The sequence below is a fragment of the Mesoplodon densirostris genome, chromosome 2 (genome assembly GCF_025265405.1).
Source record: "Mesoplodon densirostris isolate mMesDen1 chromosome 2, mMesDen1 primary haplotype, whole genome shotgun sequence".
NCBI lineage: Eukaryota > Metazoa > Chordata > Mammalia > Artiodactyla > Ziphiidae > Mesoplodon > Mesoplodon densirostris.
Window position 1 is genome coordinate 35,045,843 of NC_082662.1, and position 21,603 is coordinate 35,067,445.

Sequence of the window (21,603 nt, forward strand, 5' to 3'; positions counted from 1 at the left end):
CACACACACAGAAATAGAAGAGAAGAGAAGAGAGAGTTACTGCGACTTATCCACAGCTCGGGCAGCTCCGACCTGGTGAGATCCCTACAGGTTAACCAGGGAGACCCGACCCGAACGCAGAGCTCCAGGCTCTGTGCACTGAAGCACTGCTGGTGCTTCCCTTGTCCGCATTCCCAGGGATGCCCACTGTGGTTCTGAGGACTGTGGCTGTGTGGAGCGCTGGGAGCAGGAGGCAGGGTGGGCTCTGGGAACCTCAGGGCACTTAGCGATGGGAGGCTTGGGCTCTGGTCTCTGCTCAGAGAGTGACTCCAAGTGGGTTTCAGCTCCCTAAGCCTCAGTTGCCTCATCTATGAAATGGGATAACAGCAATTCCTGCCTCAACTGCATCTCGGGCTGTGGTGGGGTCCAACATGGAAATGGATGTGGATGCTGTAGGATGAACCCCGGCCAGTCCCGTGGCTGGTGCAAGAGTTGGGGCCGGTGGGTTATTTGGAGATAAGCTTTCTAAGAGGGGGACTGTTCTCGGGTTAGTATTTCTCTCTGGCCCTGGCTTCTGAGGGTGTCCAGGAAGGGCATCCTTCATGGCTTTGCTAACCCTTGCTAACCCACCTCCCAAACCAGTGTTTCATAGAAAAGCTAAAACCACTGCCCCAGCCTGTGGGAGCTCACAGTCTAACACAGCATGACCACCAGATCTGCCAAGCAATACCTGGACGGTCATTCTGGAAGTTTCCTCCAGGTATTCAAGCTTTCCTTGTCCAGTCAGTGCCCCAGGGATACCCTGGAAGTAGTTCAGAATGGGGGTCCTTGCCAAACTGAGAGGCAAAGCTGATCAGAGCAGAGCCCCAAGTGTGTGTGCCCTGCCAGGGCCAGCCAAAAGTCGGGCAGCCTAGGCTTCCTGGGCTCCAAGGGCATTGCAGAGCCATTCTCCCCAGGAGCATGGTGAGAATTTCAAAGCTGGAAGTCACTGTGAACTTTGTCTCGCCAGCCACCTTACTTTCCAGTGGACAAAACTAAGGACTGCAGAGGGAGGGTGGCCTGCTAAGGTTCTATGTTCCTAAGAGGCAGGGCCAGCACTTGAACTCAGGCTCCCCACAGCCAGATTCTCTTCCTCCGTCACCTTGCAGGTGTCTGTCCCCTGGGTGAGGGTCTGGGGGGTGACCGTGTCTCTGCAGCCTTCTTCCCTTTCCTGCAGGCTTGCTCTGCCCCTGGCATCCTGACCTCAGGCTCCCTTCATGACCTCACCTTTATTTTCATTGGGTGTTTGCTGATGCAGTGTTGAAAAGTTTCCTTCTTCTACTTTCACAGAGTGCTCAGAAAGTTAACAAGTCTGAAAGACTCAAATAATTTTCGCTCAAATGGCAGGACCTCGGACATAGTAACATGCCATGGAAGGGCAGGTAGTTCAAGAACTAACTAAAAATTATATTCTATAAATTTATTCCTTTTTTGTTTCTTTCCATCTTGGTTCTATAGAGACTTCAATGTAACTATAACAAAATTTAATAAATATTTTTTAAAGAATGACAAGCTATAAATAAATATAAGAAAGTTGTAAATAAGAATAACAGGGCTTCCCTCATGGCGCAGTGGTTGAGAGTCCGCCTGCCGATGCAGGGGACATGGGTTTGTGCCCCGGTCCGGGAAGATCCCGCATGCCGCGGAGCGGCTAGGCCCATGAGCCATGGCTGCTGAGCCTGCGCGTCCAGAGCCTGTGCTCCGCAACGGGAGAGGCCACAACAGTGAGGGGCCCGCGTACCGCAAAGAAAAAAAATAAATGCTTTGGGCTTCCCTGGTGGCGCAGTGGTTGAGAGTCCGCCTGCCGATGCAGGGGACATGGGTTCGTGCCCCGGTCCGGGAAGATCCCGCATGCCGCGGAGCGGCTGGGCCCGTGACCCATGGCCGCTGAGCCTGCGTGTCCGGAGCCTGTGCTCCGCAACGGGAGAGGCCACAGCAGTGAGAGGCCCGCGTACCGCAAAAAGAAAAAAAAAAAAAGAATAACAAATCAGAACAAAGGAAAATGTAAATAAGGCAGGAGGTCAGGATTGGTGGGATGGAAAGAATATTGGTATAACAATCATAACGGCTTACGGTGCTTCTATAGTTCAGCTATACACTTATATCTGAGCTTCCTGGCAGTCAAGGAGAAAAGAGAAATATGCCATTACAAAGTCTTTATATCCAGAGAGGAAGAAATATATAAGTTCCTTGCAGGAAGCAGAGGATTGATTGAAAAGAACTTTTTCATGTGGTACTTCAGACAGGGGCAGTGAATGATGCATAAAATCACCTATGTCTTCAAATGACATCCCTCCAAGGCTCTTCTTTGAGCAGTCAAAGCCCTCCTTTGACTCAGGCAGAGAGCATCCTCCCAAAGCAGGGAAATCTCATTTCATCATATTACTGTCAATAGGGTGGCCATGTAAGATATCATCCAAACTAGGCCACTTTTTTTTTTTTTTTTTTTGTGGTACGCGGGCCTCTCACTGTTGTGGCCTCTCCCGTTGCGCAGCACAGGTTCCGGACGCACAGGCTCAGCGGCCATGGCTCACAGGCCCAGCCACTCTGCGGCATGTGGGACCTTCCCGGACCGGGGCACGAACCCGTGTCCCCCGAATCGGCAAGCGGACTCTCAACCACTGCGCCACCAGGGAAGCCCCAAACTAGGACACTTTTGAGAGTGAAAGAGGTACCGTTAATAATTATGGAGGAGCAAAAGCAAAAGACCAGCGCTGTCCCAGGCAAATCAGAACAAATGGTTACCCTTACAGTCAATATTTACCTTGTGACCCAAACCAGGCGAAAGTACCATCTCTGGGGGTCTGGTACAAACTTTTGGTCTTTGCTGTGAGGACTGAAATGACACCATGGTCTCCTGTGGATTCCTAGAGACTGGTTGTCTAGTCTCATCCCCTCACTTGACATATGGGGAAACTGAAGCCTAGAAGGATGATGTGATTTCCCCTAAAAATTGCAGTGATGGTAGCTGAGGCAGACCACCGTCTGCCTCCCACCCTCTGGCCAGGGCTCATCTCCACCTCAGTGAATAAATGCCCCCTAGGACCACTGTGGCACAATGGGCACTGCAGTCTGTGGCTCCCTGTTCGATGGAGGCACCAGCTTGGCCCCACAGGATGTGGCTGTATCCCTGGCAATGAGCATCAGTGGGTGTCCAGAGGCTTAACAATCAAGGGGGCCTTTCAACGTACATCCTAACCTCACTGTGGCTGCTGGACAGGAGAAATGGGGAGCAGACCGAGGTTGGGGAGTCCATCCTGGTGGCGTTACCCCCCGGCCTCATTTATCCAAGCTAATGTGGGCAGAAGTGCTGAGTCATAGAAAAGTCAGACGAGGCAGCCAGCATCTGCAGTGTAGATGGAGAACTGTGTTCCGGACTGGTCTGCAACTCCTGGGCTTGGCTGTACCTGTAGGAGGGGTGGAGGGGGAGGCCCCTGGGTGCTCTGTATAGATAATAAAAGGTTGACTCTACCTACTATTCCTAGTGACCCTTTCATGCAAGGATCTCAAAGCACCCCCAAAATACTAGCTAGTGGTAAGCTTTGCTTCTTCCAGTGGATGGAAGTGACCCTCCACATGACTGGGTGGTGAATGATCAGTCTGGGTGAGGGTCAGTTGGCCAAGGAGGAGGACTCTACGTCGTCGAGTCCTGTGGTTTTCCCTTCACCGAGCCACAGGCTCTCCAGGGGCAGGTGGGGAAGTGCCCAGAGGCTGGGGTTTGGAGATTCCCAGGCCAGGTAGGAGGGGTGGGGTGGATGAGGGAGACAGGTGAGTATTGTGTCCTCAGGTGACTCACTGGGCCAGCACCACCTGCCTGGGGTCAGCATCCAGGCTGCACCTGTGAGCCGGGCTCAGTGCTCTTCCCAAGAGGGCCCTCCTGCCAGCACCCTCTGGGGCAGGAGCATCCAGGACATGTCAGCACCATCGGCGACCCAGAAGGAGTGGGTCAGTGAGGCCCGAGAGCCGAAAGGTCCACCCCTTCATTCTGCATAGAGGGCACCTGAGCTGCAGGGGGCAATGACTATTTCAGGCCACACAGGTCCTCGGGCTCCTGGGCCAGTGCTCTCTGCTGCCCTGCTCCACACCTCATGACAGGCCAGGGGTCCTTAATACGAGGGGCAATGGGAGGTGGCAGGAGGACTGGGGCAACCCTATGAGGGCTAAGAAGGCTTCAGCCTTGGAACGGATTCCAGCTCACACTGGCATCATCACTTGTTTACTTAACTCTTTAATCCCTTTAGAAGGACTGTTTCCAATCACTGTGACCAAGTGACACTAAGAAAATGGCTCTTTTCTATCTTCTGTGCTTCTGAAGGTATGTGTCAAGTTTTAATATAAACTTGAAGTAACAGAAGAAAAAGCTGCCTCTGCAGAGAACTGGTGAGCACACCTGTAAAAGTCACCAGTGACATGAGGTCAGAGGTAGAGGGTTTTCTTGACAGGGCCCAGAAGCTGGGCCAACAGGGGCCTGAGCCTCAGGCCAGAGGGAGGATGGATGTCCTCTGCTGATGGTGGCAGAGTGGCTACGGGGTCCACATTGTCTGCCCCTGAGGCCACAGCCTTCAGATCTCTGGCTTAGAAGCCAGCTTAGGACCATGAAGAGAACCTGAGTTTCAAGATCCAGTTGGCTAGCGTATCAGACAACTTGGCTCCCACTTCTGGAAGCTTCCATAAGTCTAGCTATTAAGACAGCCCAACAAGGAAGAGAGCAGGGTGCTGGGGCTGGAGTCACAAAGGCCTCAGGGGAGTGGGAAGTGAGGGAAGAGCCAACAGGGCCGAGGCAAGGGGGCCTGAAGCTCTGAAACCAAACTGGAAACCACTTTCGTATCCAAGGTGCAGGGATAATGTGGCCATGGCCCAGAGTGGACTCCCAGGGGCTCTACCAAAGGGGAGATGGGAGGTGGGCTCTGTCAGGTGGTCAATTCCACCAGTCCTGGCAGGGGGCCAACTTGAATCTGCATGGGCTCTAGACCAGGGAGCTTGGGTCACCAGCCAAGTTAGAGAAGACTGAGGCAAGACAGGGACAGGAGCCTGATGTCCAGGGGCTATTAGGTCAATCTGCCCCAGACTTGGGGCATAAAGTTCTTATAATTTAGTTACACATATACATGCATGCATGTACCCCAATATGCCAAAATCTGGTCAAAATTTTATTGACCATAAATAATAAAACATACTGATGTTAAAAACACCAGGAAAGCAAGTCTTCCCCTTATTTTCAGAAGCTGAAACCCAGCACAGAAGGCCACAGGCTGGACAGGAGGCAAACAGTAAGTGCTTTTATTTAAGGACCCAACACCAAAACCAGTCCCCCTTCTGAGAATCTCTGTGTGTGACACTGTGTGTGTGTGTGTGTGTGTGTGTGTGTGTACAAGACGGGGCAGAATTCTTTTGCTGCAAAGAAAAGTAAAAGTGGCTGGGGGCTCAGTTGGTGGCAAGAGAGGGTGAGTGTGAAGATGTGGGTCTGGAGACTAACGGAAGGGGCTGTCAGAGAGTCACCGAAGGAAGTCTGGACAGAGAGTGGCCAAGGCCAATGGTGGGGCTCTGGCTGGGAATGGGGAATGTGGCAGAGACTGAAAATGTCTCCCACTAGCCGCTCCCCTTTCTTTTTGTAATTGAAGCCCCGGAGTATCAGCTGGATCTGTGGTCACCCAGTTGGACTGTATCTACCAGCTTCCCTTGCAACTAGTTCTGGCCAACAGATGTATCTCGTAGGTCATGGCCAGAAAGAAAGGTGTCTGCCCTCCACATCCACATTTTCTCAGGAAGGGACATGGAAGTAGTGGTGGTGGTGAGCCACCTCTGACCACATGGAAGGGAACCTGACCTCAAGGGACGGCATGAAGCAAAGTCACCTGCCCCCATGAGAGAACGACACCGTCTAGCTCGTCTTAAGCCCCATCTACTCGGTCCCTTTTAGAGCAGTCAAACAAACACACTAACTCACACAGACAGTTGCAGTGCAATATTAGTCCTGGGGAGTCTAATAAGAGCTTGACAGAGCCCAGGCCTGGGAACATTGGGATACAGGGAAATGCAGCAACACGAACCGGGGTCCAGGCCTAAAGGACATGATGGGCTCTTGGAAAGGGGCAGGTGTCCAGTCACCAAGCCCACACACATGGCAACACAGCATGAGACCCCAAAGGCAGCTTTGCAACTCAGCTTGTGTTTGAACCCTGGCTTCTCCACCTCCTAACTGGAAATTTTGGGAACCTCTCTAAGCCTCAGTCTCCCTACCTATAAAATGGGGACAATAAAAGTACCACATGTGGTTTAAATTGAGTTATTTCATAAGCAACGCTTAGTATAGTACCTCCTGGAATGTAGTAAACAGTCAAGAAATAATGGCCATCACTGTTACCGGGGGAAGTCTTTCTGTTTGAGGGGCTGCCCTGGCCTTGTGGAAAGAGCACTGGCCTGGATGCCAATCCTGGCTCTGCTGCTTTTAGGCCGCAGACCGTTGTGAGCACTCAATGTGATTATCACGTATAGAAAGTACAGGCATAACTCATTTAACTGTGCTTCGCTTTACTGCACTTTGCAGACTGCATTTTTTACAAATTGAAGGTTTGTGGCAACCCTGCATCGAGCAAGTCTATCAGTGCCATTTTTCCAACACCATTTCCAACACTTCCTGTCTATGTGTCACATTTTGGTAGTTCTCATAATATTTCAAACCTTTACTATTATTATTACACTTGTTATGATGATCTGTGATCAGTGATCTTTTTTTTTTTTTTTTTTTTTTTTTTTTTTTGCGGTACGCGGGCCTCTCACTGCTGTGGCCTCTCCCGCTGCGGAGCACAGGCTCTGGACACGCAGGCCCAGTGGCCACAGCTCACAGGCCCAGCCGCTCCATGGCACGTGGGATCCCCCCGGACCGGGGCACGAACCCGCATCCCCTGCATCAGCAGGCAGACTCCCAACCACTGCGCCACCAGGGAAGTCCCTGTGATCAGTGATCTTCGATGTTACTACTGCAATTGTTTTGTGGCTCCATGAACCATGCCCGTATAAGATGGCAGACTTAATGGATCAAAGTTCTGTGTGTTCTTTCTGACTGTCCCAACAGGCCATTCACCGTCTCTCTCCCTCTTTTGGGGCCTCCTTATTCCCTGAGACAACAACAATGTTGAAATTAGGCCAATGAATAGCCCTACAGTGGCCTCTTAAGTGTTCAACTGACAGGAATAGTCACACGTCTCTCACTTTAAATCAAAAGGTAGAAACGATTAAGCTTAGTGAGGAAGGCATGTTGAAAGCTGAGATAGGTCAAAAGCTAGGCCTCTTGTGCCAAAGAGTTAGCCAAGCTGTGACTGCAAAGGAAAAGTTCTTGAAGGAAATTAAAAGAGCTACTGCAGTGAAAACACGAATAAGAAAGCGAAACAGCCTATTGCTGATAAGGAGAAAGTTTGAGTGGTCTGGAGAGAAGATCAAACCAGACATAATGTTCCCTTAAACTGAAGCCTAATCCAAGGCAAGGCCCTAACTCTCTTCAATTCTATGAAGGCTGAGAGAGGTGAGGAAGCTACACAAGAAAATTTTGAAGTTAGCAGAGGTCTAAGGAAAGAAGCTGTCTCCATAACATCAAAGTGCAAGGTGAAGCAGCGAGTGCTGATGTAGAAGCTGCAGCAAGTTATCCAGAAGATCTAGCTAAGATAATTCATTATGGTGGCTACACTAAACAACAGATTTTCAATGTAGATGAAACAGCCTTATTTGGAAGAAGATGCCATCTAGGACTATCATAGGTAAAGAGGAGAAGTCAGTGCCTGGCTGCAAAGCTTCAAAGGGACAGGCTGACTCTCTTGTTAGGGGTCAGTGCAGCTGGTGACTTCAAGCTGAAGCCAATGCTCATTTACCCATTCTGAAAAATCCCAGGGTTCTTAAGGATTATGCTGAATCTTACTCTGCCTGAGCTCTACAAATGGAACAACAAAGCCTAGATGACAGCACATCTGTTTACAACATGGTTTACTGAATATTTTAAGCCCAGGGTTGAGATCTACTGCTCAGAAAAAAAGATTCCTTCCAAACTATTACTGCTCATTGACAATGCACCTGGTCACCCAAGAGCTCTGATGGAGATGTTCAAGATTAATGTCGTTTTCATGCCGGTAACACAGCATCCATTCTCCAGTCCATAGGTCAAGGAGTAATTTCCACTTTCAAGTCTTATTATTTAAGAAATATATCTCATAAGGCTATAGCTGCCATAGACAGTGATTCCTCTGATGGATCTGGGCAAAGTACATTGAAAACCTTCTGGAAAGGATTCACCATTAAAATACCATCAAGAACATGTGTGATTTCATGGGAAGAGGTCGAAGTATCAACGTTAATAGGAGTTTGGAAGAAGTTGATTCCAACCCTCATGGATGCCTTTGAGAGGTTTAAGACTTTAGTGGAGGAAGTAACTGCAGATGTGGTGGAAATAGCCAGAGAATTCAAAGTGAAGCCTGCAGATGTGACTGAATTGCTGCAATCTCATGATAAAGGGATCTCATGATCCCTTCCTAGGGATCAGTAAAGAAAGTGGTTTCTTGAGATGGAGTCTACTCTTAGTGAAGATTTTGTGAAGGAAAAATCAAAAAGATTTTGTGAAACAATGACAAAAGATTTAAAATATTACACAAACTTAGTTGATGAAGCAGCAGCAGGGTCTGAGAGGATTGACTCCGATTTTGAAATAAGTTCTACTGAGGGTAAATTACTACCAAACAGCACTGCATGCTACAGAGAAACTGTTCGTGAAAAGAAGCAGTCAATTAATGCGGCAAACTGCACTGTTGTCTTATTTTAATAAACTGCAACAGCTGCCCCAGCCTTCAGCAATCACCACCCTGATCAGTCAGCAGCCATCAGCACTGAGGCAAGACCCTCCGCCAGCAAAAAGATGATGACTCACTGAAGGCTCAGAAGAGGGTTAGCATTTTTTAGCAATAAAGTATGTTTTAATTAAGATATGTACATTGCTTTTTTTAGACATAATGCTATTGCATACTTAGTAGACTACAGTATAGTGTAAACATAACTTTTATATGCACTAGGAAACCAGTACATTTGTGCGACTCGCTTTACTGCGGTGGTCTGGAACCAAACCCACAACATCTTCAAGGTCTGCCTGTGTCTGGCACACAACTGGTGCTTGAAAAATGAGAGCAGATGTTGAATCTGTAGGTCAAAGCAGGGCCTCCAAAGAAGCCAACACAATGCTGAACCACTCAGCTAGTGGTATAGCCTTTCTAAGTCCCCCAGACAAGAGAGGTATTGGTTCCCAAGCTGGGCGGGGCCAAGTGGTAACAGCAGTGGGGACAAAAGCATAGGCAGGTGATCAGGTGGTGACAGGTCTTATGGACCTGACTTTCTGGGACACTTTTCAGATTGAATGTTTCATACCAACCCAGGGCTCAAGCTAGAACTGAAGATACTCATGGATTATGTCATTGCAATCTTGGCACACAGCTTTCCCAGATGGGCTGGTCCATCCCACTGCCTTGATGAAAGCTGTACTAGATGGTTCTCCTACAGAGGCTGGAGATTTTGGAGCCTCCAGTGTACCTCTTGGTCACTGGCTTCCTGTGAAATGGTGACTGGTCAGTGAGGCCCAGGGCAGGACAGCTCTCAGAGGGGCCTGAATCCTGGCCTCCATTACAGCCAAATGGATGAACTGCATGAGAATATCCTGTCCTCAGACTCACAGCACTTTGTACCCATCACCGTAATTTGCTTCTTGGAGGATACTGAGGCCCAGAGGAGAAGCATGACGTGCCCATGGAGAGCCAGCTAGGAGGTGTTCAGGCCAAACGGAAGGAAATTCCTGAGTCCTCCAATTCTCTGTTTGGGGCCATTTCCCCTGAATGGCAGGGACTGCCTGGCTCTGATTCAGCTTCCCTGGGAGCTCCTCAGGAGAAGACAGATCTGGGCTGCAGGTAGGATGGCAGGTAGGGCACCTGAAGAGAGCCAGGGGCCAGAGCACCTGGACTCCTCACCATAGTCGGCTACCCTGTTTCTCAGGCTCTGTGTGTCTCCTCCAGCAAGGGCAGTGGGAGAGGCCTGGAGTCACTCTGCCTGCATGGGACCCAGTTACCTGTAGCAGGAAGCCCCTGACACAGCTCTGTTGTGTGATCCTCAACATTTTCTTGCTTTGTCCACCTGCTAGAGGTCACCTGCACTCCTTGGCTCCTGGCCCCTGCCACCTTCAAAGCCAGCAGTGGCTGGCCACACCTTTCTCACGTCGACTCACTCCAACACTGACTGTTCTGCCTCTCTTTCACCTATAAGGGCTCTTGTGATTATGTTGGTCCCCACCTGGATAATCTAGAATAATCTCCCCACCTCCACATCCTTGATGTAATCTCATCTACAAAGTTCCTTCTGTCATGAAAGGCCACAAATTCACAGGTTCCAGGGATTAGGATGTGGACATCTTTGGTAATCATTAGTCTGCTTACCACAGAGATACCTTAATATTTTTTAAATCTGTATTTCTCGTTCTCTAGAAAAAGGCTTAGAACTGTGCATAAGCTTACCAAACAATTATTTCATTCAGGGAATTATTTTTCATATCCTTTGCGTATGCTTCTAATGAATTATATATTTATTTGTTTATACAAACTCTTTCGATACTGGGGATATTAATCCTTTCTATATGAACTGCAAATATTTCTCTATTTATTATTAGTCTTTAACTTTGCTGAACAGAAAAAATGTGTTTCTATGTCGTCAAATGCATCATCAACCTGTCCTTTTATGACTTTTAGGTTTCGTGTCCAAGATTATTTTTTAGAATGTCACCCACTTTTCTTCTAGCCCCTTTATGATTTCTTATTTCTTCCCTCTCTCTGTCCCTCCACCGCTCTGTTCCTCCTTCCATCCTTCCCTCCTTCCCTTTCTTTCCATTTCTATCTTGTGTCCATCTGGCATTTATTTTTGTGTAAGGAGTGAGGTAGAGATAAAGCTTAGTGTCTTTTCAATATAGCTAGTCAGTTGTCCTAACACCATTATTGAATAGTCCACCCTCACTCCATTGAAATGTCCTGGGGCATCTTCTAAAAGCACAGGTTCTAGCCCCATCCAGATCCATTGAAACAGCATCTCTGGGAAAACAGCCTCATAATCTATATTTTTACAAAACTCTCTTTGTAAAAATCTGACATAAACTTTTCTACAGCCCCATATTTGGGGACACTGATGAAACTCCTCTAGTTGCCTCCTGTAACTAATCACCTTACCTCTAGGCCCCCACTAGGGTGGTGTTCCTCCACCCCACCCCACCATTTACTGTGGAAAGTGAAATCTCTTCAATTGCCAACTTCACCAGGCCCCTCCCTCTGTCAAGAACTCTCAATAGCTCCCAACTGCAGGGAGATGCAGCCAATGGTGTTTCAGCTTCCTCACAATCAGGCCCCGCCCAGCCTGTCCAGCCTCCTCTCTCCACCCAGCGCTTTCACTTTGCGTTAACTCTAACCTATAGGCTCTTGACCTCTCTGCTTGAACACAGTGCTGTTCCCCAGGGAACAGACAGAGAAAGGAGTCTGGAGGTTGATTTCACAGAGGAGTCAGGGAATGCTTCCTGAAAGCGCATGTGCTTGAACTAGGCCTTGAAAAATGGGGAAAATCTTGATGGTTAGACTTGAAAGAAAAGGGCTGTAGTCTAGCAGGGAGGTTCAACACGTGCAGTGCTCGGGAGGCCGGAATGTGGTCACAGGGAACGGTGAGTTTGCTGCCTCTCTCCCCTCCAGGGCTTTGGGGCTCCCGAGCCCCGTGTGCAGGCCGTTCAGGGTGTGGGCAGAAGATTTCAAAAGTTCCCTCCTAGGTCCTAGAATGACAAGAAAAAGCCCCAAACTGTGAAGGCTCAGTTCTGCCAAACAGATCTTCCAACTGAGCTGGGGTCAGTACTGACCCTCAGAAAGCAGGTAGAAGGCACAGTCTGGTCCTATGGGGTGGCCCAGGGTGTGCTGCTGGGCTGGATCAGGTTTCCAGGGTGACCAGACCCTCACACCCTCTGTCCTGGAAACAGGCAGCATCTAGGGTCTGACGGATTGCCTATGCTGGGAAGAAGAAGTTTTCCACTAGTCCAACAGGTCAAATAGTGCTGCTTCCCTGAGAAGGCTGAGATGTCTGCCTTGGGTCAGACCTGTGGCTTAACCAGTTCATCAGTATCTTCCTGGGAAATGTGTCTCTCCCTGAACTGGGCAGTGGCTGGGCCTTATTCATCTTTGTATTTCGGTGCCGGGCACTGGACCCAGCACTGAGTAAAATATTAAAAATACTTTAAGGGCTTCCCTGGTGGCGCAGTGGTTGAGAGTTCGCCTGCCAATGCAGGGGACACGGGTTCGTGCCCCGGTCCGGGAGGATCCCACATGCCGCAGAGTGGCTGGGCCCGTGAGCCATGGCCACTGAGCCTGCGCGTCCAGAGCCTGTGCTCCGCAATGGGAGAGGCCACAACAGTGAGAGGCCCGCATACCGAAAAAAAAAATTTTTTTTTAATTACTTAAATGAGCATCTACTGTGTGCCCAAACTATACTAAACATTAACATATTGATCCTCACACAGATGCCCTTTTGAGAGCACTGAGGCTCAAAGAGGTGAAGCTAATTGCTTCAGATGATACAAGAAAGGGCAGAGGTAGGATGTGAACCCCGAGTTCAGGCCACTGCCTAGAAAACCCCCAAGAGCATTGACCTTGGTCAGAAGGGCCCTGAGTGGATTCTGCCTGTTTTCCCAGCACCCAGATCCTCCAGGAAGTCTTTCCAGTTAACCACAGCCATCTCCGCTTACACCGCTCTCCTCCCTATGTGCAATCACTCTGCATGACCCTGTTAAACTCAGGGCTGAGTTTCCTGATAAATGCTTTCTATCAACAGTGAGTGATAGATTATTCACTGTCTGGGCAGCTCCCCAATCATTTCCCTTAGATGACTGTCTCTGTGTTCCTACTTTCCCTTCTCCTCCTCCCTTCCAACCCCAAGACCCAGACAAGGCTTGGAATTTGTACACACTGGTCGAGAAGCAAATTCTATTCATAGCAAAGAGAAATCTAGGTAATCCCGGGTGAGTTATAACTGGCTGGTGTTTGTCTTCCTGTTAGAAAGCCCAGGGATCAAGGTGGAATTGACATCACAGGGGAGGGGCCATCTCCAGAGACATCTCCAGGAGAGCAGGAACAGGTTTTATAGTCAAGACCAAACAACAATGCAGCCAGAACTCCACTCCGCCAGACCTTCGGAAGCCCAGACTTAGCCCGATTATTTGTGGTTGTGATAAGTAAGGCAAAGATGGTCCTCACCAATGCCTTGTGTCTAGACCAAACAACTGAACTCTTAGTATGTGTCAGGGCCATTCTTAGTGTTTTACACAATAATTCTATCAGGCAGGGACCATTATCATCTGCATTTTACAGATGAGGAAACTGAGACACAAAATCACAAAGCTGGTAATGGCAGAGCTGGAACCTAAACTTGGGTCATCGGGTAACTTCTGCCGTGGAGACCCTCAAGGCAGCTGGAGCCATGCCAGCCTTGCAGACAGGACTCAGATATGAATCACAGTCCTAACACTTCAGGTAACCGAATACTGTTCCTAGCAGCATTCCTTCCCATCCTGTGGACTGGCCTTGTGAAGAGTACTTTTTTCCCTCTTTCACCAAAAAAGGTAGCTACTGTGTTTAAGTCTTGTTCCCACTGAGACTGAAAATGAAGTAAGATCAGGAACTGTAGCCTGAACTCAACAAGGGCCCAGTGAAACCCAGATGCTTGTAGTTGATTAATTTATGAAGTTACCTACTGCTATAAATCTAGTTATCTATCCACCCACCTATCTCATTATTTATTTATAACTGCCTTGTTCCGGTAAGGATTAAAAGAGGCTTCTGGACACCTGTAAGAACTTGGTGAGCATCTGAACTTAACTCGACCTGCTTATCTTAAATGGGCCAGGAAGTACTTGTGGGTAAAAGAGCCTAAGGAAGAACAAGGCCTAAAATGAAAGCTGGGCACAGTCAGGCAGACTTGTCTTCCAGCCATTCGCATTCTGCCAGTCCTAAGAAACACCTGCACTCCACGTTTGTCCCAATGGCCTGCTCTCTCATGGGTGTCCAGCAGGTCTAGCTGTTCCTTTGATGTCATTTTGTTTCTATACAAATGCCCATGGTACAAAAGTCACACCTGCCTACAAGCTTCCTAGGTAGTTAAGGTGTTTTGGTCCACTCTAAAGGGTAATATATAGAACACACTATAACACACATATGCACACATCATAAACTCTATAAGGACAAATGACCAGAGAGACTGGGTGACATACAAAGTGTATTCCAAAGTGGACAATGACAAAAGTAGGGAATACCTATGGTCTCCACCATTCTTGCCCATGTGGCAAGATGGCTATAAACTATACTAGTAATGATACAGCAGTTACAATGATTGCTTTGCAACTCATTTCTTCATTTATTCACTCAGTCTGCAAATATTACGTGGGCCTTCTCAATGCCAGGCCAGTTATATGAAAACAGACATAAATTATAGATCTTACTATAAAAATCTACAGTAATCAAGGTAGTGTGGCATCAACACAAGGGAGAGAACAACAACAACAACAAAAATCAGTGGAAACAACAGAGTAAGAAAACAGACCCCCACATATACAGTCACCCGATTTATAACTAAGGTGTGATTGCATTTGGTGGGGGAAATGTTAGCCTTTTCAACAAATGGTACTGATGCAATTGGATATCCATATGGAAAAGAATGAACCTTGTCTACAGCATACACAAAAATTAATGTGAAAAGGATGATTGGCCTGAATACAAAAGATTAAACAATAAAGTTTGTAGAAAAAAACAAAAGGACATATCTTCATAAACTTGGGGTCAGCAAAGACTTCTTACACCATTCACAAAAAGCAAAAATCACATAATCATAAAGGAAAGGGTTGATAAATGGGGCTTCATTAGAATGAAAAACTTCTGTTCATCAGAAGATACCAATAATAGAGTAAAAAGACAAACCACAGACTGGGAGAAGATATTTTCAATACATATTCAACAAAGGACTCATCCAGAATATAAAAAATTCCTAAAAATAAATTTTAAGAAGGCACACAACCCAATTAAAAATGGCCAAAGTTAAAATGAATCAAAGATCTAAACATAAGAGCTAAACTATACAACTCTTAGAGGGAAACATAGGGGAAAAGCTTCATGACATTGGACTTAGCAATGATTTCTTGGATATGAGACTGAAGCCCAGGAAACCGATGTAAAAATAGATAAACATATACATATATATGGAATTTAAGAAAAAAAATGTCATGAAGAACCTAGGGGTAAGACAGGAATAAAGACACAGACCTACTAGAGAATGGACTTGAGGATATGGGGAGGGGGAAGGGTAAGCTGTGACAAAGCAGGGGAGAGGCATGGACATATATGCACTACCGAGCGTGACGTGGATAGCTAGTGGGAAGCAGCCGCATAGCACAGGGAGATCAGCTCGGTGCTTTGTGACCACCTGGAGGGGTGGGATAGGGAGGGTGGGAGGCAGGGAGACGCAAGAGGGAGGAGGTGTGGGAACATATGTATATGTATAGCTGATTCACTTTGTTATAGAGCAGAAACTAACACACCATTGTAAAGCAATTATACTCCAATAAAGATGGACTTCATCAAAATTTAACACCTTTGTGTATCAAAGGACACAATCCACAGAGTGAAAAGGCAGTCTACAGAATGGGAGAAAATATTTTCAAATCATATATGTGATAAGGGGTCATATGAAGAATATATAAAGAACTCCTACAACTCAAGAACAAAAACCAAACAACCAGATTAAAAAATGAGCAAAAGACTTGAATTTCTCCGAAGAAGATATACAAATGGCCAGAAAACACATGTAAAGATGCTTAATGTCACTGATCATTAGGGAAATACAAATCAAAACTACAAGAAACCACCTCACACACATTAGAAGGGCTACTAAAAAAACAAAAAGAAAAAACCCAGAAAATGACGTGAATTGGCAAGGATGTAGAGAAACCTTATGCACTGTTGGTGGGGATCCAAAATGGTTCAGCCTCTTTGGAGAACAGTATGGCGGTTCCTCAAAAAAAATTAAAATAGAATTACCATATGATCCAGCAATTCCACTTCTGGGTATATACTCCAAAGAATTGAAAGCAGAGTCTCAAAGAGCTATTTGTACACCCATGTTCAAAGCAGCATTATTCACAATAGCCCAAAGGTAGAAATAATCCAAGTGTCCACTGATGGATGAATGAGTAAACAAAAGGTGGTATATACATGCATAGAATATTATCCAGTCTTAAAAAGGAAGGAAATTTTGACACATGCTACAATGTGGTTGAACCCCAAGGACATTATGCTAAGTGAAATAAACCAGTCACAAAAAGACAAATACTATATGATTCCACTTATACAAAGTACCTAGAAGAGTTGACTTCATAGAGACAGAAAAGAATGGTGGTTACCAGGGGCTGGCAGGGAAAGGGGAATGGAGATTTGTTGTTTAATGAGTATAGAGTTTCAGTTTTGCGAGATGAAAAGAATTCCGGAGAGTCACCGATATTGCACAACCATGTGAAAATAATACTACTGAACTTAAAAAGGGTTAAGATGGTAAATTTTATGTTTTGTGTATTTTACCATGATTTTGTTAAAATGGCAAAAGATTTGAACGGGTACTTTAAAAAAGAGGTTATCTAGGGCTTCCCTGGTAGCGCAGTGGTTGAGAGTCCACCTGCCGATGCAGGGGACATGGGTTCGTGCCCCGGTCCGGGAAGATCCCACATGCCATGGAGCAGCTAGGCCCGGGAGCCATGGCCACTGAGCCTGCATGTCCGGAGCCTGTGCTCCGCAACAGGAGAGGCCACAACAGTGAGAGGCCCACGTACTGCAAAAAAAAAAAAAAAAAAAAAAAAGAGGTTATCTAAATGGTCAACAAGCATATGAGAAGGTGTTCGACACCATTACTCATTAGGAAAATACAAATTAAATCCACCACAAGTTCACCAGAATGGCTGAGGTGAAACAAACAAAATGATACCAAATGCAAGAATGTGGAGCAACTGGAACTCTTCTTGTACATTGTTGGTGGGAAAGTAAATAGACACAACCATCTGGACAATTGATTGGCAAAATCTTCAAAGTCAAACCCACACCTATCCCATGACCTAAAAATTCCACTGTTAAGAATGTTTCCTACAGAAATGCATGTAAATGTCTGCCAAAAAATGCAGACAAGAATGTTCATAGTAGCTTTATGTTATGAAACAGCAAAAAACTGGAAACAACCCAAATGCCAACAACAGAATAGATAAATAAGTTGAGGTATATTCATACAAGGATTATCACACAGTAATTAAAAAGAACAAAGTACTGCTACAGACAAAAATACAGATGGATCTCACAGGTAAAATAATAAGCAAAGGAGTTCAGACACAATTGGCTAAATACTGTATGATTCCATTTAATTAAAGTTTAGCAAAACTAATTATTGTATTAGAAATCAGAATGGTGGTTAGCTCTGGTGGGGCACGTAGGTATTGGCTAGGAAGGGGCATGTAGGAGTTTCTGGGGTGATAGAAATGTTCTACATCTTGATTTGGTTACATATATATTACATGAGTGTATATATGTAAAAACTATTTGAGTTGTAACCTTATGGTGTGTGTTCAGAATTATATGTATGTTATGCCGCAATTTTAAAAAAGACATGGACTTTGCACTTGAAAAATACAAAGCCTATGAGAAGAGAGACACAAACAAAAATAGATTATAAGGTGTGGCAGATGCCATGATAGAAAGAGGCTGCTCTGAGTACAGGCTGGGGGTGGGGAGGAAGGGGAGGCTTTAGAGAAGGTACACTGGGCTCCGAAGGACGCTCGGGATTTCACCAACCAGAAAAGGGGACCAGTGTGAGCAAAGGCAGGATGATGCTGGGGGAAACCCTGAGTGTGTGAGAAGGTAGGTCAGTGTGGTTAGAGGGTCGGGGGTGTAGAGCTTAGTGGTGGGACATGAAGCTGAAGATATGAATCAAGTCAGTCTTCAGATCTGTTTATTTAAATGAGCTCCCTATAAGCACTGGCTGAGGGAATGAATGAGCCTTCCCACAGTCACGACGCATCTGATGTTTGGAGTCACAGGCACAGCATGTTTGCATGGCAACACGTACTGATGAGATACAGCCCCGGTGTGGCTGTGCAGCCCGTTTCTTCTAAAATTGTTAATTTCCCTTTGAATTTTGGTTCTATGTCTTCCAGGCCCCAGAATTAGAAACGATCCTCACTCAGTTTCAGTACTGACTCTCTATGAATGCTGAGGGTTTTTTTTTTGTTGTTTGTTTGTTTTTGTATTTACCCTCTCTCCCAACTTCCTTCCACACCATCTCACCATTATATATTTTTGGTTGTTCTGGCAGTTGCCTTTAACATCTTCCAATAATATACTTAAATTGCTATTTCCTGGTCTGTCAACTTTAGACAGGATCTATTCATTTCTATGAACAACGAAGAAATTCGTGCACCCTCCCACCTTTCCACCTCCCTTCTTCTGTCCACCTTTAAATTCCTGTTAGTTACACATTTATTACAGTCTTCTTATATATTGTCAAGTTTCATAACATTTACATTTTCTTCCATATTATAATTAAGTCTAGTCTACAGGTTAATTCTAAAAATTGAAGCTAATAAACAATATGATTGTAAAGAGATCATTTCCTGGGGAACCACTTCGTATGAATAGACCCAAGAGAAAGAAATGTAATTCCACGTGACTAAGACTTTGTCGCAAGAAGAAAAGTCTTCCACAAGTTAAGAACCAAGCAATGCTCCTACACGGTATTTATGGCTTCCTTCACTTCTTGAATTCTCTGTCATCATCTTTTTGGATTCCTTTTTGTATTGATAGAAATAACTCCAGGGTTTTTCTTTTTCTTCCAGAAATATGAATGACTGACTGAATGAGAAACTTTCTTTTTTTTGTCCACACAACTTGCGGGATCTTAGTTCCCCAACCAGGGACTGAACCCGGGCCCCAGCAGTGAAAGCACCAAGTCCTAACCACATGACCACCAGGGAATTTCTGAACTTTCTAAATTCTTACACATAAAAAGTCTTTATTTTGCTTTCAAAGTTTGAGGAGATAGAATTCTTAGTTCAAAATCATCGTCCTCCAGAATTTTGAAAGCACTGGTCCACTGTCCTTGGGCATCTTGTGTTACTGATGAGAGATTCCGATGTTAAGTTTTGATTCTCTCTGGAAGCTTTTCATTTTTTATCCTTGATGTTCTGAAGTTTCAGTAAGATTGAATGTCTAAATGTTCCTTTTCACTGATTCCTGTCCTGAAATCAGTGTGGTTTTTCAAGTTTAAAATCTGTGCATGTTTCTTCAACCCAGGGAAATTTTCTTTTGTTACATCTTTGACTATTTCCATGCCTCCCTCTCCCTCTGCCACTGTCTGTCATCACTGCTTCCAGATCTCCTATTTAATGGATACTGAACCTCCTGGATCTATCCACCAACTTTCTCTCCTTGATGTTTTGCTCTACATTCTGGGATATTTTCTTAGTTTGAACTTCTAGATTACCAATTTGGTATTCCTCTATATTCACTGTGTTATTCAGTTCACCCACTGCATTATTTTAGGAGTCATATTTTAAATTTTCAATAATTATTTCCTTTTCTCTGATTGCTCCATCTTCATAGCTACTGATTCCTTTCTATTAAATGAGATAATCTCTCAATTATTGCCAAGGATACTAATGGTAATTTATTTTAGGGTTCACTTATGTTTGAACTCCCTTCCTTTGGAGTGAGCTCTTCTTTTTTTCCATTTTGGGCCTTCTTTTTCTGCTATTGGTTTTCTTCTAATGTTTGGTGACCCTGGTTGTCCATACATATTTATAAATGAAGAACTATGTTGTGAAGATAGTATACATGTTAGGATACAGGTTCTAGCCCCTGTAACAAGGACCCAACTGTAAGAGTGGCTTAGACAAGAGAAGTTTACTTGTGTCTTGTGTAACAGTCTGAATGTAAGTGGCTGTGGGCTAGTATGGTGGCTTCACATTGTGGCTTTCTTTGATCTATCTCTTCTGTAACCCACAGCATTTGTTTTCCATCTCCTTTGTCCACACCCTATTCAGAGGGAAAGAGACAGGAGAGGGCAAGCCTGGGAGTTGTACTTGTGATTTGGGTTCACAGCCGCCAAAGAGCCACACCTAGCTGCAAGGAAGCCTAGGAAATGTAGTCTTTAGCTGGGTGGCCACGTACCCTGATAAAATTTTCATTACTGCAGAAGAAGCAAAAAAGGATAGTGGTGAAACAATGAACTGGATAGAGCTTCCTATGAGGTCTTTGGTCTATTTTTCTGACAGGTTTGCCCTTGAATGTGATGATGGAATCATGAACCCATCCTATTTAGGGTTCTTTATAAAAGAGTAAAGCATTATGATGGCAAGTCTCCCTGTAAGGACTGTGGAGGGGAAGCTGGCCAGTGGACTCCTGCAATTGCCAAAAGAAGGGTTTTACTCCACACTGGGCACAGTGATATCCTTCACTCCAAGGCAGAGCTGCCATATTTCCCTGCTTGTCCCTGACCACAACACTGAGTTGGCTAGGGAGTTCTGGAACTCCCTCAGCTGGGCTTGTCTCTTAGATCCTGGCCCCATTCCTTTCCTTAGAGAGCATTTCTTGGGATTCGGCCTGTCGTTGGCTGCCTGCCTCTGCATGTAGAAAGTGAGAGGGGTTGCACTGGAATTCCTCTTCTGAAAAGCTCTTCAAGGGACTCTGCAACCCTGGCAGCCCATTCCTGTTCTTTGTTTTGCTGGCTCTCGGCTTGGCCTATACTTGGCTTGTCTGGGATAAAAATCACTCAGGCTTCTAGAGTCTTGGCTGTAGTGTCTTCTGCTCTGATTTCTCCATCTACCCCATCTCATGGGCTTCCTAACTTCCTAGGACTTATCGACATTTTTGGTTCATGGAAGGCATTCTATCTTGTTTTCCAATATTATGATGTCATCCTTTCAAACGTGGCTTTCTCTGCCATCTAATAATTCTCAGGGTACATGTGGAGGTGAACACTTGTGCTCCAGCTGTTAGGAAATCTTTGGGCTGTGACTCATTGGCAGAGAGGCCCATGGCCCTTCTAGGAGACTGACACACCAGAGGAAGATGGGCCCTTCCAGCTGAGGGTCCCACAGTGTCCAGTCTTGCAGAGAGCACATTCAATGCTCCCAACTCCAGCCTCCCCACTGAGGTTCCATGAAGGGCAGGAACAGCTGGTCCTGTTCACCTGGGCAGCCTGGTGGCCCACCAGGTAGTGTCAATGACCTGACTGTCTCAGAGGCCTGCAAGCCATTGCATGGGCACCTGGCATGCTCTTTTGCTTTCTCTCAGATTCTGGGGAGAGCCTTTGGAGGTAGCTAATTAGCCAACCCTTGTACCCTGTCACCCACTGTCACCCAGGAGCTGAGAGCCATGGAGCTGTCTAAATTAAGTGTGCTGGGAGAAGGGGCTCCAGAGGCTATTTCTAGTCCATAGTTACTCCCCTTCCCAAGACCCTCTA

General features: G+C 46.0%; 1 protein-coding gene across 2 annotated transcripts in view; it reads right to left on the reverse strand.

The window, feature by feature from the left end:
- The window catches only part of HIVEP3 (HIVEP zinc finger 3), a 129,766-nt gene that overhangs the window by 58,941 nt on the left and 49,222 nt on the right, over positions 1 to 21,603 (reverse strand). The window lies entirely within an intron of this gene.